The sequence below is a fragment of the Oncorhynchus mykiss genome, chromosome 15 (genome assembly GCF_057628025.1).
Source record: "Oncorhynchus mykiss isolate SJ-2025 chromosome 15, ASM5762802v1, whole genome shotgun sequence".
Lineage (NCBI taxonomy): Eukaryota > Metazoa > Chordata > Actinopteri > Salmoniformes > Salmonidae > Oncorhynchus > Oncorhynchus mykiss.
The window spans coordinates 42,580,953-42,595,000 of NC_143036.1; the positions used below are offsets into that span (position 1 = coordinate 42,580,953).

A 14,048-nucleotide genomic window follows, 5' to 3' on the forward strand; every position below is an offset into this window, starting at 1 on the left:
TATAGGCATTGATTTGTGTGGCTGAATTTTAGTAGATGTATAATCATCTCACGATCGACTGGCAAGCACTCCGTGATCGACCAGTAGATCGCGATAAACTGGTTGGGCACCCCTGCTTTATGAGCTCTCACTGCAGTAGTTCTTGGGCTAGCTTGTTGTCAGTTGAATGAGTGACAAGGCAGCTGTAGCTGTACTAAGAGCAACCAAATATAAACTCTTTGTTTTAAACTTGATTTCCAAGGTGAGAGAGTTGTAAAGCACATAATATAAGGAGCGTAGTTATGTTATTGCTGTATTGTTTTCATTACGTTTTCATAGTTAGTTTAAATCCGCTAGCATAGAAGCTACTGCCGTTGTCATGGTAACTGAGGCTGTCTGAATGGGCACTGAATATAAACAAAAGGGGAAACATTGTTTATTGCTGAGTATTGAGCGCTAGATGAAGAATAAGATTATCAAATATATTTGTGCTGAATAGATCAGTGCTGAATTTGTAAATCGGGAGGTGCGAAACAAAAAGTGAGCATGAGAGGGGGTGACGTGAGGAGCTCTGAGGTACAGGAATGCATAAGAAATGTTTTTTCCTTTATAATAAAGCATTGCATATCATCACATTTGCGTAGTGTTAAAGAGCAGAAAGAGTAAAGTTGCATACATGGGAAAAAAACATTTTGTGGCCTGGGTCAGGGACATTTTTGGCCTTTTATAAAAGCATTTCATTCTATGTAATTTTACATGACTTGAGACTTTGGCACTCTGGCCTCTTTCTAGAGTTCCTACTTCCTGACCTGAAGATCACTGACGTCATGATTCGACCTTGTTTTTTTTTTCCCCCATAGTTCCCAGTTGTCTTGAAAGCACCATAATACCGCACAAATGATCGAAATGACAGGCTACTTCGACAGTGACAAACTGAAAATCTGAGATCAATGAAAACAACCTTGAATCTATCAATAGCCTAGGCCTACGTGTGTGGAGACACCTATTGTAATGCTACAATATGAGGTGGAAATGATAGTCCTAAAAATGCTTTCCACTTTCACTGACTCAATCAATGATGCCAGCTCACTAGCTGGTGATGGCCTATATGCTCGTACCAAAAGCCTTTCTATCTTGCTCTCTCTCGTTTTGTATCAAATATTTTGGTAGCTTACAGCTAACAGATTAGACTCTTCTCTTTTCAGCAGGAGCCATTTGCTTTCCAACCTGTGTTTTCCCGAATTTGTAGGGTATTTAAAATATTGGGAAAGGCCAATTTTGTCTGCATGATGTTTGTTCACTGACAGATTGGCCTCATTCCCGGCAGTAGACAACGACTTGTTATTGTGCTACACTCCACAGCTAGGCAATTTTAAAAATAAGCTGTTTATCCTCTGTGGCAAAATTATAGGCTTTCTCATGGTGTAGTAGGCTATTCTGAATTATTTCATTTCTTTCTGAACAGACAGCAGTAACTCTATAAATTTTGCAAATCTGTCTCAATTTATCAGGCGTGCTGCAGTTCCTACAGAACACTTCGTGCGGTTATGATTCTATAAGGAAATAAATTATTAAGTGCAGTGCAGGAGAGATGAGTTGCAGGCTGATGTCTATCTGAGCAGAGGGAGAGAGATCAAAGAAAGTGAATCTCATTCTAGTTCTGTGAGTGATACAAGGAGAATTAAGTAAGAGGCAACTCGAATGAACTTTGCGTTTATTAGAATGTTTACATTGCAAAAAGTGACAATTATCTTTCATAACATTAGAGGTATCGGATCCAGCCAAATAGATTCCAGAACAAAACAGTACAAAACGGAGAGGTGCCTAATCCTGTTTGGGCAGGATCCGGTTCAAATTAAGCACTGGAATAGATCATTGTAATACTTGTTTATTAATTGTATAATAATAGAGCTTGTCAGTTGAATGAGTGACAAACCAACTGTAGCTGTACTAAGAAGAGCAACCAGATATAACGTCAAACTCATAGTTTTAAACTTGATTTCCAAGGGCTGGACAAAATTCACACATGGCAACAACAAAAAAGGCCAAAGAACGTTGGCTGATCTGGAACACTATTGTGAAGCCATGTCAAAAGAATTGAAACAAACTGTTGCTGAGCCTCTCCTCACTGGAGTGATGCTGAGAATAAAATGTTCCCTAAATGGCACCAAAAAATGTCTACCTTATTGTATTTTGCCAATACAATCTGTTATTAGGATGAAACTGAAAAATAACAACTCCTGAGTTGCCAACTCTCACGCATTGACCGTGAGACACACGGTAGCGGTGTGACCAGGCAGTGGCTCGGGTGGTTGATGTCCTTGATTATCTTTTTGGCCTTCCTGTGACATCGGGTGCTGTAGGTGTCATGGAGGACAGGTAGTTTGCCCCCGGTGATGGGTTGTGCAAACCGCACCACCCTCTGGAGAGCCTTGGGGTTTGAGGCTCTCCAAATTGCCGTGTGCCGCTTAGGCCACCCATTGTGACTCGCTCGTGGGCATTCTGGCAGTATGTTTGATTGTGCGTTAAGAATTCAGCATAGCAAGTTTGTATGAAGGTCTAGTTATTAATGGGTACATAGTTCAATAGTAATATCCTCTAAATGCTCTGGTGATAAACTTTTTTGCCCTGTTTCCAATTGTACAGATAGCTGGGAGGACCTATTCAAGTAAGTAAATACATTTTGAATATGTATAAAACATGTATTATTAGCTAACTAGCTAAAGTGCAGGCTAACTCAAATGAGCTGCTAAATGAGCTAGCTAGTTGGCTAGCTAACTTCACATACTGTATAGATAGCTAGCTAAGTGAATTAAATATCACCATCTACCTAACTTCATATTAGCTAGCTATATTGATGTATTTATCACTGTAAAAAAAAAATATTAATTTGTAGATAGGTAGCTAGCTAACAGCCATGGATGAGGGTGATAGGATAGAAGCCTCAACTATCAGTGAGCGAGTAGGCTATTCTGGATAGGGTAGGTACTATGAGGTTTCTGTGTTATGCACTATAGCCCATTACCATATATATTATTGAATATTATCTGCTGTTGGCTTGTGTGGTATGTATGTGTTATACAACATAGCTGACTTGAAACATTGTTAAAAGTGTCAGGGCCAGGGGACTTTCTCATGATGGAAAAATACAGAAGACAGGGCACATTCAGAGCGTGGGGTTGCAGAACAAGCAGTCTTTTGTTAGATAACAGGAGCCAGGTGCGAGATAACGGTATGGAGCATGAGAGCCTGGATGTTCTTCACAGCAACACTTACATCTATCAACAGAAGCGCCAAGAGGCGGGGACCCGCCTGAGTGCCTGAGCAAGTTTAAACCTCGCCCAGTCTCAACTGTGATAGGCCAACAGACGGGTTGGAACTGTCTATCACAGTATAAAGAATACTGTTTTACATACGTCTAGTCAGTTCTCTGTTCTGCCCTGCGAGGTGGGACAGAGAGCCCGTATATACGAAAATTGCATTTACCACTTATTGCTTAGCTAATAAAAAATACATAGTATACAATCGGTGACTCATTGTCATATTTATCCTGATACCAGATTCGAATTGACGCAACTCTAACAGTACCTTTGTGTAGTTCCTGTCCCTAGAAGTGAGGATGGGGATAACAGTAACATAATATTCAGTGAGGTGTAATTTGACTATAATGAAGTCTGTTTCTTGTGAGGTTTTCTGTCCTCAGATAAAGAGAGCTATGAAAGCCTGTCTACATATGAAGAGCAGTGGTTCTCAGTCCTCGTGCACATTTTTTATTTTGCCTTCGTCTTGCACAGCTGATTCAAATGATCACGCCTTTTCTCCAGCCCAGTTCAACTACTTAAGTACTTGATGTGATGTGTTGGTGCAGAGCTATAACGACCACTTAACAGGCCCTGTGGGTAGCCAGGACAAGGTTTGAAGACCACTGAACTACAGTATTAAATGACCCCTGACAACCTCAATGCTCAGCAATTGGATAGGATTAAATGTATAGAAATATTGTGAATCAAACGGGCATCCCCATTCAAGTCAATGATACGCCCATTCTATTTCTGTGCATTTAATTATATTCTATGGCTGGAATCCAATCAGATAGCTTTTGAAAAACTGGGCCCAGGAGGAGCAGACAGACTCCAACATTAAAAGCCTATGCCCACCCCAAGGTCATGTAAAACTAACAATGTGTCCAATTGCAGCTGTAAAAACAGACAATCCAGCTCTGGTTATAGTGGCAATTTGGCAACAACTGTTTTATAAGTTCAACTGTGACTCACTCGCCTTGGTTGGGTATAATTTCAAATGGATATATGATAGTGTTATACTTAGAGAACTGCCTTCATGGCTCTTCCACTGACACTTCCAACTGGACACAAACTAATTATCTGCTGCCCAACAGATGACCTCCTCCTATAGGCAAGCCACCCCCCACGCATTTGAGCACAGAATGGTCCAATGCCAATGGGGGGATTGGACATTAGAGGGTGGGGCTAGGGAACCCCTTGTCCAGTCTGTGCTTCCATTGAACAGTCCAGACAGACAGCCAGCCAGTCAACCGATGGCAGAGGGCTAGAGCAGAGCCAATCACATGTCGGACCAGAGCACGGCCTTGCTGCCTTTCTCCACACTAATCACGTAGGCTCCCGACGGTGACCAGGACACAGAGTTGATGGCCGAGCTGAGAGAGAAGAGAAAACAGAACGTCAGAATTGAGCAGGACGGCAGAACAGGAGTATCAGGTATCTCAGAGATGGAGAAAGATCCCTTCCTTTCATCTGTGCCATAATGGCTTCTATGACAGCATGGGCAGCACCATAGAGGATTTTTTTCCCTCCCCAATTTTGTGATATCCAATTGGTAGTTAGTCTTGTCCGTAGGGAATTTGCAGCAATGGCCCTCAACCTTCGCCTCTCCCGAGTCCCATGTGTCCTTTGGAACACGACCCTGCCAAGCCGCACTGCTTCTTGACACACTGCTTGCTTAACCCGGAAGCCAGCCGCACCAATGTGTCGGAGGAAACACCGTCCAGCTGGCGAGAGAAGTCAGCTTGCAGGTGCCCGGCCCGCCACAACTTGGCCTCGGCCCGGTTGTGACACAGCCTGGGATCGAACCTGGGTTTGTAGTGACACTAATTACTGCGATGCAGTGCATATATCAATGCATATATCGACTTGTTGACTGCTCAATCCACACAGCAAACATTGTGGGCTAGTTTAGGAATGCTGTGTTGCACGTTAACGTGACGTCATTACGGCATGTACATACATTATATAGGTACGCACGTCAGCTTTGACATTTGACGGTTTTAAACATCGGGCCGTTAAACTAGATATCGGCCGATACCGATGTTGGCATTTGTAGCTAATATTGGCCGAGTCCGATATGTTCACCGATATATCGTGCATCCCTACTATAATCCATACCTGTTTAAGGCCTCAACCTCCCCCAGTAGCCCAGGCAATAGATCCATTTTTTTTTAAATGGCTCACTCATGCTTGTAAGCAATGCTCAATCTTCTGGAGATATTATAAAAACATCCCTCCCCTATATTACATTTAGAATTTTAGACAGCGGCTTCCCTTCAGTTTCAATCGCAGAGCTCAAGGAAATGTATTTTGTTCACGTCAGTGTATCCGATTCTTTTTTAAGCATATCAAAATGCTGATCAATAAATAGTTCAAGATCCTATATATATTATCCAGAATGTTTGTTTCGTAGTTATCAGCTAATCCACACTTTCTCTGATTAATTAATGGGACAAGCTGTGCCCTAACACGCCACACTTTGAAGATGCTAGAACTATCAACAAGTACTTTCCCTCGGTCAACAAGAGTAATGAACAGCATCAGACAACCCCATAGTAGACTTGTTGGACCTTCAGTCCATTCCCGGTGGGGCACTCTTGAGACCCTCTTCCCCCATCCTTCCCTGACCCTTGCCACGACTGCTAAAATTTTAAGGGAAACTCTGCAAAAAAGTCCCACCCAGCTCACTACTTAAAAATGGTAAAAGTCCTCAATGGCCCTGCCCGTTAAAAACAGGCTTTGTGGCACGAGATCTGTCTATCCAAGTCTATGGCTTATCCCTCAAATTCTGAACCTGAAACTTAAAAAATGCAAAATGGACTAGAAAGAATTGTCCAAGGGAGACGATCCTACTCCAGAAGTTCAAACTTACCAGTGGTTCTGGCCCAGGGTGCGGTCCAACTTGCCCGTCAGGACGTTCCACACATACAGCGCTCAGTCTGCAGAGCCCCCCGCCACATAACTGCCATCGGGACTGAGAACACAAGGAAACAGGAGGATCAAAACAAGGTGCTCGAGTGGAGACTCATGGGACTGTGGTTGGATAGGTGAGCATGTGCACACTTTCATGGAGGATGGTAGGGAATTTGACCATGACCAATGTTAGTAAAACTATAAACCAATGATTGGGCTCTGGTCAAAAGTAGTGCACCATATAGGGAATAGAGTGACATTTAGGGCACCCATTGGTATAAAAAGGTGGTGTCCACTCACCTGAAGCTGACTCTGGTCCAGTCAGTGCCACAATTGAAGCCCTGAGCACTGGGAGGAAAGATTGGAAAACACTGTTGACAAACCTCCAACACCACTAATCTATATCAGACCTGGGTTCCAATAATATTAGGTTTCCTTTGAAATACGTTGAGTGTCAGACAGGCAGGGTTTGCATTATTAGGACTATTCCATTGCCCACATACAGCATCTATTCACCAATAAGAATAAAAGACAATCTCTGACCACCCATGCAATCACCTCAGATTATCTTAATTGACAATATGGATGAGGCTATCCAGGACTACAAATTTACAAGAAATAAAACAGTGCTGGTTTGACATCAAGTGGTGTGTGGTGGTCAGGTAAATGAGCTTGAGTCTACAGTACTAAAGTGACATGTCCCTGTACCTGAAGGTCTGACGGACCGTGTTGCTGCGCAAGTCGATGATCAGAACAATCAAAATGAACTGACGGCTCAAGCTAAAAAACGTTAAGTGTTGCAAGAGGGGATATTTATTAGAGCACACCGTATTGTACAAATTCAGGTAGGTCCTTCCCGTTTAGGCAGATTTTCCTTCCTCTGGGTTCCTAATGAACACACCCCAGGACAAAAAGCCAGTGTCATGATAATAAAATGACCCCCTAGGCAAAGACCCCATACAACCATTGCCCATGACACAAATGCACTGGGTATGTATGATTTCCCCAGCTGGGTTCTCCACCTCCAAACATTCTCATTATTTGGATATTCCCCTATAGCAGCATGAGACCCCCCCCCCCCCCCCCCCCCCTTTTCTAATTTGAGATCTACTTTAAAAATGTAAACATGTCGCAAGTATTGGGTTGTAATTTGAAATACTTGCTACACCAGAAGTTAATGGTTATATGAAGGAGAAATGTACATGTTGCGGTCACTGATAAGGGTGGAATGTGGGTCGAGGTCAGGTCAGATGAAGGAATAGTTTATTACCCACGTAAATTAAACTTCCTGCCTAGCAACAAAAATTGTTTAGTGGTGTTTAGAGAAAAGGAGGATACGCTGCCTAAAGCAGGGTATAAATACTTGTGGGTGAATACACTTGGTTTAAGCTTTGACTAGTTGTCCGTTACTCTATTTAGAACCTAACAGTTGGCTCTGCGAGCAGGGTTCACCACAATTATACAGTCAAACTAGAGTCCGAATCAGTGAAACAGGAGCCAGCACCAAGGTAGGCTCAGTTCCTACACCTGTTACCACTCATTCTGACATATTGGGCAGATGAGAATCGTAGGCTGAACAATTATAGGATACGGACCTAGAAAGTTTATTCAGTAGGCCCATTGTGTAACGACAGGTCGTAAATATATGGTGTAGGGTAGGTTCCTTTAAGGATAGGTCCTGAGTGGAGGTGTTTGTCAGCAAGATACATTAAAATATATGGTGTAGGGTAGGTTCCATAAGGATAGGTCCAGAGTCGAGCTAGTTCTTTGCGAGATCTGTGAGTGACACTACAGTGTCTGGTAGGTTTCGTTCAGGATAGGTCCCTAGTGGGGGTGTTGCCCTGTATGGATAAATTGTTAGGCTTGTGTACTAGTACGGTAGGTTGTAAAGAAGTAGTCCATGGAGAAGGCCAACCGGAGGTAATGTGGATGGTGATAAGGTTGTCTATAAATTCTGAACAAAAGCCACATTCATGGTTTAAAAAAAAACCAAGATATTCAAATGTGTGTATTCGTAGTAGCAATAAGGAGAGAGGTTGGTTTATGCCCTTTTGGGAGGGGAAACCCTATGTGGAAATAGGAAGACAACTGAATAGTTTTGGTAATGTGTGTTGTCAATGATGAGGCGTAACACTGGTATAAGACATTTGGTCACCCGTAATCTCCAGTCGTAAATCTGCAGATGCTTCAGTATTGGTTCGAAAAACAAGGTATCATGACCAATTAATAGGCACAAAAACCATAACTACTCTCCAGGGGAAGTGGGTATGACTTCCTTGGAAAATTGTTAATAGAAGGCATATATCCCCATAAGATGACGCCGGATATTTGTATACAACAGCTGGAGCGCGAAATCTAAGGAAGTCTCTAGATTTTGCTCACCTGAAGTAGTCTCATGATAAACTTTGATGATAAATCTATATTTTTGTGGCTGTTTATTTACCACCAGAGACAGATGCTGGCATTAAGACGGCACTCGTCAGCTGTATAAGGAAATAAGCAAACAGAAAACTGCTCATGCAGATGCGGCACTCTTAGTGGCGGGGGACTTTAATGCAGGGTGACAAATCAGTTACCAAATTTCTAGCAGTAATGTTAACATTCTGGAGTATATGCAAATTGCCATCATACAATCTGAGGCAGCAGACTGAAAATTAATATTTAATTCATATGTAATTCAAAACTTTTGGCCACGACTGTATAAGTCATAAGTTTGTGATATTGAACATTATGGAATTACTATTCAAATAGGAGGGACTTTTTTGGGTTGTAATTTCAAACACTTGTTACACCAGAAGTTAATGGTTAACCTCTCTGGGCTAGGCCCACATGGCCAATAGCCAGGGAAAATGCAGAGCGCCAAATTCAAACACACATTACACATGCAAGTTAGCAAATTAAAGCTACACTCGTTGTGAATCCAGCCAACATGTCAGATTTCAAAAAGGCTTTTCGGCGAAAGCACAAGATGCTATTATCTGATGATAGCACAACAGTAAACAATGAGAGTAGCATATTTCAACTCTGCAGGCATGACACAAAACGCAGAAATAAAATATAAATCACGCCTTACCTTTGACAAGCTTCTTTTGTTGGCACTCCTATATGTCCCATAAACATCACAAATGGTCCTTTTGTTCGATTAATTCCGTCGATATAGATCCAAAATGTCCATTTATTTGGATAGTTTTATCCAGGAAAAACACAGCTTCCAACTTACACAACGCCGCTACAAAATCTCTCAAAAGTTACCTGTAAACTTTGCCAAAACATTTCAAACTACTTTTGTAATACAACTTTAGGTATTTCTAAACGTATATAAATCGATCAAATTGAAGACGGGATGATCTGTGTTCAATACAGGAGCAAAACAAACTGACGCTACTTTTCTGGTTACGCGCCTCAATCAAAAAGGTACACATGAAGTGACGTTCGTTCTGAGCTATGGTACTTCTTCATTACACAAAGGAAAAACCTCAACCAATTTCTACAAACTGGTGACATCCAGTGGAAAGCGGTAGGAACTGCAGAAAAGTCTATTAGAATTCTGGATTCCCCATGAAAACATATTGAAAAGACAGTGACTTAAAAAAAACAACATTGAATGGTTTGTCCTCGGGGCTATTTTGTAAATGACATTGCCGAAGTCTAGAATCGGTAGGACAGTGAGTTTTACGAGGGTAGGTATGTTTGGCAGCATGAGTGAAGGCTGCTTTGTTGCGAAATAGGAAGCCGATTCTAGATTTCATTTTGGATTGGAGATGCTTAATGTGAGTCTGGAAGGAGAGTTTACAGTCTAACCAGTCATCCAGGTATTTATAGTTGCCCACATATCCTAGGTCAGAACCGTCCGCGATCGGTTGAAGAGCATGCGTTTAGTTTTACTTGCATTTAAAAGCAGTTGGAGGCCACGGAAGGCATTGAAGCCCGTCTGGAGGTTAGTTAACACAGTGTCCAAAGAAGGGCCAGACGTATACAGAAGGGTGTCTGCGTAGAGGTGGATCAGAGAATCAGTGATGTATACAGAGAAGAGAGTGAGCCCGAGAATTTAACCCTGTGGCACCCCCATAGACTGCCAGAGGTCCGGACAAATGGCCCACACTGAACTCTATCAGAGAAGTAGTTGGTGAACCAGGCGAGGCAGTCATTTGAGAAACCAAGGCTGTTGAGTCTGACGATAGGAATGTGGTGATTGACAGTCGAAAGCCTTGGCCAGGTCGATGAATACGGCTGCACAGTAATGTCTCTTATCGATGGCGGTTATGACATTGTTTAGGACCTTGAGCGTGGCTGAGGTGACCAGCTCGGAAACCAGATTGCATTTTACCTTTATTTAACTAGGCAAGCCAGTTAAGAACAAATTCTTATTTTCAATGACTGCCTAGGAACAGTGGGTTAACTGCCTGTTCAGGGCCAGAACGACAGATTTGTACCTTGTCAGCTCGGGGGTTTGAACTTGCAACCTTCCGGTTACTAGTCCAACGCTCTAACCACTACGCTACCCTGCCGCAATAAGCTATAGGAGATGAGTAAATAAATGGAAGTTAAATCAAATTGTGCTTCACATGAAATCTATTTTCATGTTGCTCTTTATTGCTCCAGTGTCTCATATCCCACTGTTTCCAGGAACATTGCTTGGCAATATTGCCTAAAAAGGCTATGATACACTAGCAATTTTTAAGGGGAGCCAATAAAATAAAAATTCCCCAAATTCAGTATATTTTCCCGAATTCTGTTCTCAGTTGGATTTTTTCCTGGTTTTGGATCATTGTGTTATTCATTCAGAATTGCAATTATTTTTAGAGAAACAACGAAATGGGGTGTTCCAAGTCTAAATCACATCAGAAGACCATTTAAATCTGGGGAAAATACAAACAAATTTAGATTGATTGCAATTCCCCTTTAATTCCTCTTCTAGGAGCAAGGAATGTGTTTGCTTGCTTAGTTTTTGTACTGCTGCTGCTGCTAATTTCATGTCAGAGGTTGAAAAACAAATGGAAAGCATACATTAAGCTTTACTAGGGATATGGTTAGGTTTACCGTTTTGGTAAATTAATGATATGTACCCATTGACTTGAAGAAAATAACTTATAAATGCCTCATGAGGTTAGTTCAACTGTCTTACCCCATCAACACATCAAATACAAGCATATTTTACTCCAATGTTTGTTAAAGTAGTTGTAAAACAGTATATAGCCTCAAAACTAATTTTGATATCATGGATGGTCAGTCCTTGTATCCATAGCTCTGGTTTATATATTTTGAGAGTGGTTACATTTCTCCAGCCCTATCCCGCAGCTTTTCACTGAAATGGACAGGGAAAAGACTTTGTTTTAACTGTAGATTGCCCCTTTAAGGTTAGTAGACAGTTAGGTGGACGTCTATAAACCATCTATTGGGGACTATCCGAATAAAGTTTCACCCTCCACACTCACCTGATGTCCCAGAACTGCACTTTCTTATCGAACTGGCTGCTCATGACACTGCTCTGTGCAGACTATGTCATTACAGCTGGATCCAGCAAACAGTCTTCATGCCTGAGAGGAAGAAACAGAGTGGGCGTTTAGAACTGACCAAAGGCTCCATCCACAAGAAAAACGAATCCCCAACGAGTAGAACATACACGCATGAATCTCTTAAAAAACAATCCACATTAATCTCTTAAAAAAGACGTTGTGTGGCTGAAAAAAAAAAATCCTTTAAAAGAGGAAAGAGGAATGTCAACGAAATGCTAACACCAATGGGGAAAAATACAACTTACAGACTTTGCTGCGCAGGTCCCACAATTTTAAAGTCCTGTTGTAGCTCCCGGAGACGATGAGAGTGTTGTCCAGGAGAAAACGAGCCGCCAGCACCTTCCCGCTGTGGCCTGTCAGTGTGTGCTGGGTGGGTTGTGCGACAAAAAAAACAGCATCTCTTATTGGCCCAGTCACATTAAGGTGAATAGAAAGAGCATTGCCTTTTGCGTTTGTGAAAACAGGTATGGTCTCAGTTTGAAAGTTGAGATCAGCGGCCCAGCCCCGTACCACAGCTTGATACCCCTTAGTGATTGGTTCTGTTGGATGTCCATCAACACAGTGACGCCATGGTCTCTTAGAGACACAGGATGTGAGGTTATCCTCTATGTCAGCAGCCCCTGTGTCCAACGATGCACAACTAGAGCATGCTGGGGGTAGAGCAGGGGCTGTTGGGAGCCGATGGATAGCAGGGAGTGGGAACTGGGCGTCAGACCTTTTACATAACATCATTGACCAACATATGACTTTTACAGTATCTGACAAACAGCCTAGAAGGACATTTTAGGCTCCAAAAATGTTCTTATATACATAGGGAGAGAAGTATTTCCTGACCACATAGCATCGATCATAAGAAAGCTGTAATTGCTGAAACCATCCTAAGAACAGTCTAGGGCTGTTCCCAACTAAAAACAATCTTGGTTCGATCAATACGTATTTTCTTTCCACCAATCGAATGGTCAAATTTTTAAAAAGTGTATTTTCCCCATGCGTTTTAATAAAATCAACTATATATACACAGCTTGTCTGATGCTTTAAGCACGCTGATGGATTAAATAATTACAACACAAAATGACTCAATAAGGAGCAAGAGATAAAGATAGCCTAACCAGAAAAAAGAAAAAACTGTTCCCGACCCTCCTCCCGATGGCCTTCGCAGATACTTCCATTACGCTCCTGAAGTTGCCAGGAATAGGCTAAAATAAAATGTATAATAGTCTTTATATTAAAAAAAAAATTGTAATTTGGTTAATCTAAATTAAAATGATACAAACCTAAATGTTACTTAATTAAATTGCCACTGCCAACTATGTAATAGCCTACATAAAACCAACACATAACATTGCAGCCTGCAGGTACAAAATATCCTGCTAAAAATAACTATCCTATAAATCACATTGGCTACGCATGACCTGTCTGCAACGTACTTGAAACATTTGTAGCAACTACCAACTGTGTCTGGCCTGAAACTCACTTTTTTTTATTTATATTCTGGGCCCTCAGTTTATTGCACCAGTGAACTCAGAACAGACACAGCTGTAGGCTATTTGTGCAAGTGATATGAAGTAAATCGTAATTTGACATTTGCATGTGTTGAGTTAAGATAATCAAAAATACTGTCAGACATATCCAAATTGGGCACATTTGTAAGCCTACTTTTGCGTGCAGGCCAGGTAGCCTTGGCCTACTTTTATATGCATAATCAGGTGCATATCCTTACTCACCATTGACAGGACCACACCAAACAAAAGACCAAACTAAACCAAAACTTGTTTCTCACAAGTATAGCATAGGTTGTGAACTCTGCAAAGGTGTCCACTCCGACAATAATAATGGGCTAATAATGGTGAAACGTCTAATAATATTATTGAATGGATTAACAGAAATGACAAATTATGGGAATTAACAGTAAATGAAGGCTAATACTGGTGATGAATGTAATGGGGAGTTGATAGACACGAACAATCAATGGGCAAACAACTCACAATAAAGTTGTGAAACAATGAATGCTCACAAAATGGCTGGAGATCGCATTCTGGAGAGAGAGAGACTTGCCTTGTACATCCTAGCCACACTCCCCTTCTTGGACGATAGCATTCCCGCAGCCTAGTCGATGGATGGATAAATAAATAAATCGAGATAGATAGAGATATATATATCGATCTATCTATTTATTTATCCATCCATCCATCGACTAGGCTAGCTATATATATATATATATATATATATAGATAGAGATATATATATCGATCTATCTATTTATTTATCCATCCATCGACTAGGCTAGCTAGCTATATATATATACATATATACATATATATATATATATATATACACA

At 41.4% G+C, this 14,048-nt stretch overlaps 1 protein-coding gene and 1 non-coding gene across 34 annotated transcripts in view; both read right to left on the bottom strand.

Moving 5' to 3' along the window:
• Positions 1-1,676: 1,676 nt before the first annotated feature.
• The window catches only part of LOC110490054 (autophagy-related protein 16-like), a 33,112-nt gene continuing 20,740 nt past the window's right edge, over positions 1,677-14,048 (bottom strand). For 29 of the 33 annotated variants that reach the window (XM_090200105.1, XM_090200089.1, XM_090200100.1 and 26 more), the window contains 5 exons: positions 11,956-12,076; positions 11,630-11,731; positions 6,495-6,542; positions 6,154-6,255; positions 1,677-4,654 (listed from right to left, as the gene is read on the bottom strand). The gene's annotated coding sequence lies outside the window, so the exon portion shown is untranslated. Of the gene's footprint in view, positions 4,655-6,153; positions 6,256-6,494; positions 6,543-9,267; positions 9,296-11,629; positions 11,732-11,955; positions 12,077-14,048 lie in introns of all 33 variants that reach the window. The other 4 variants (XM_090200112.1, XM_090200108.1, XM_090200087.1 and 1 more) reach the window with 1 other exon arrangement.
• Positions 12,179-12,447, bottom strand: LOC118938969 (small Cajal body-specific RNA 6). Its single transcript, XR_005036363.1, has one exon.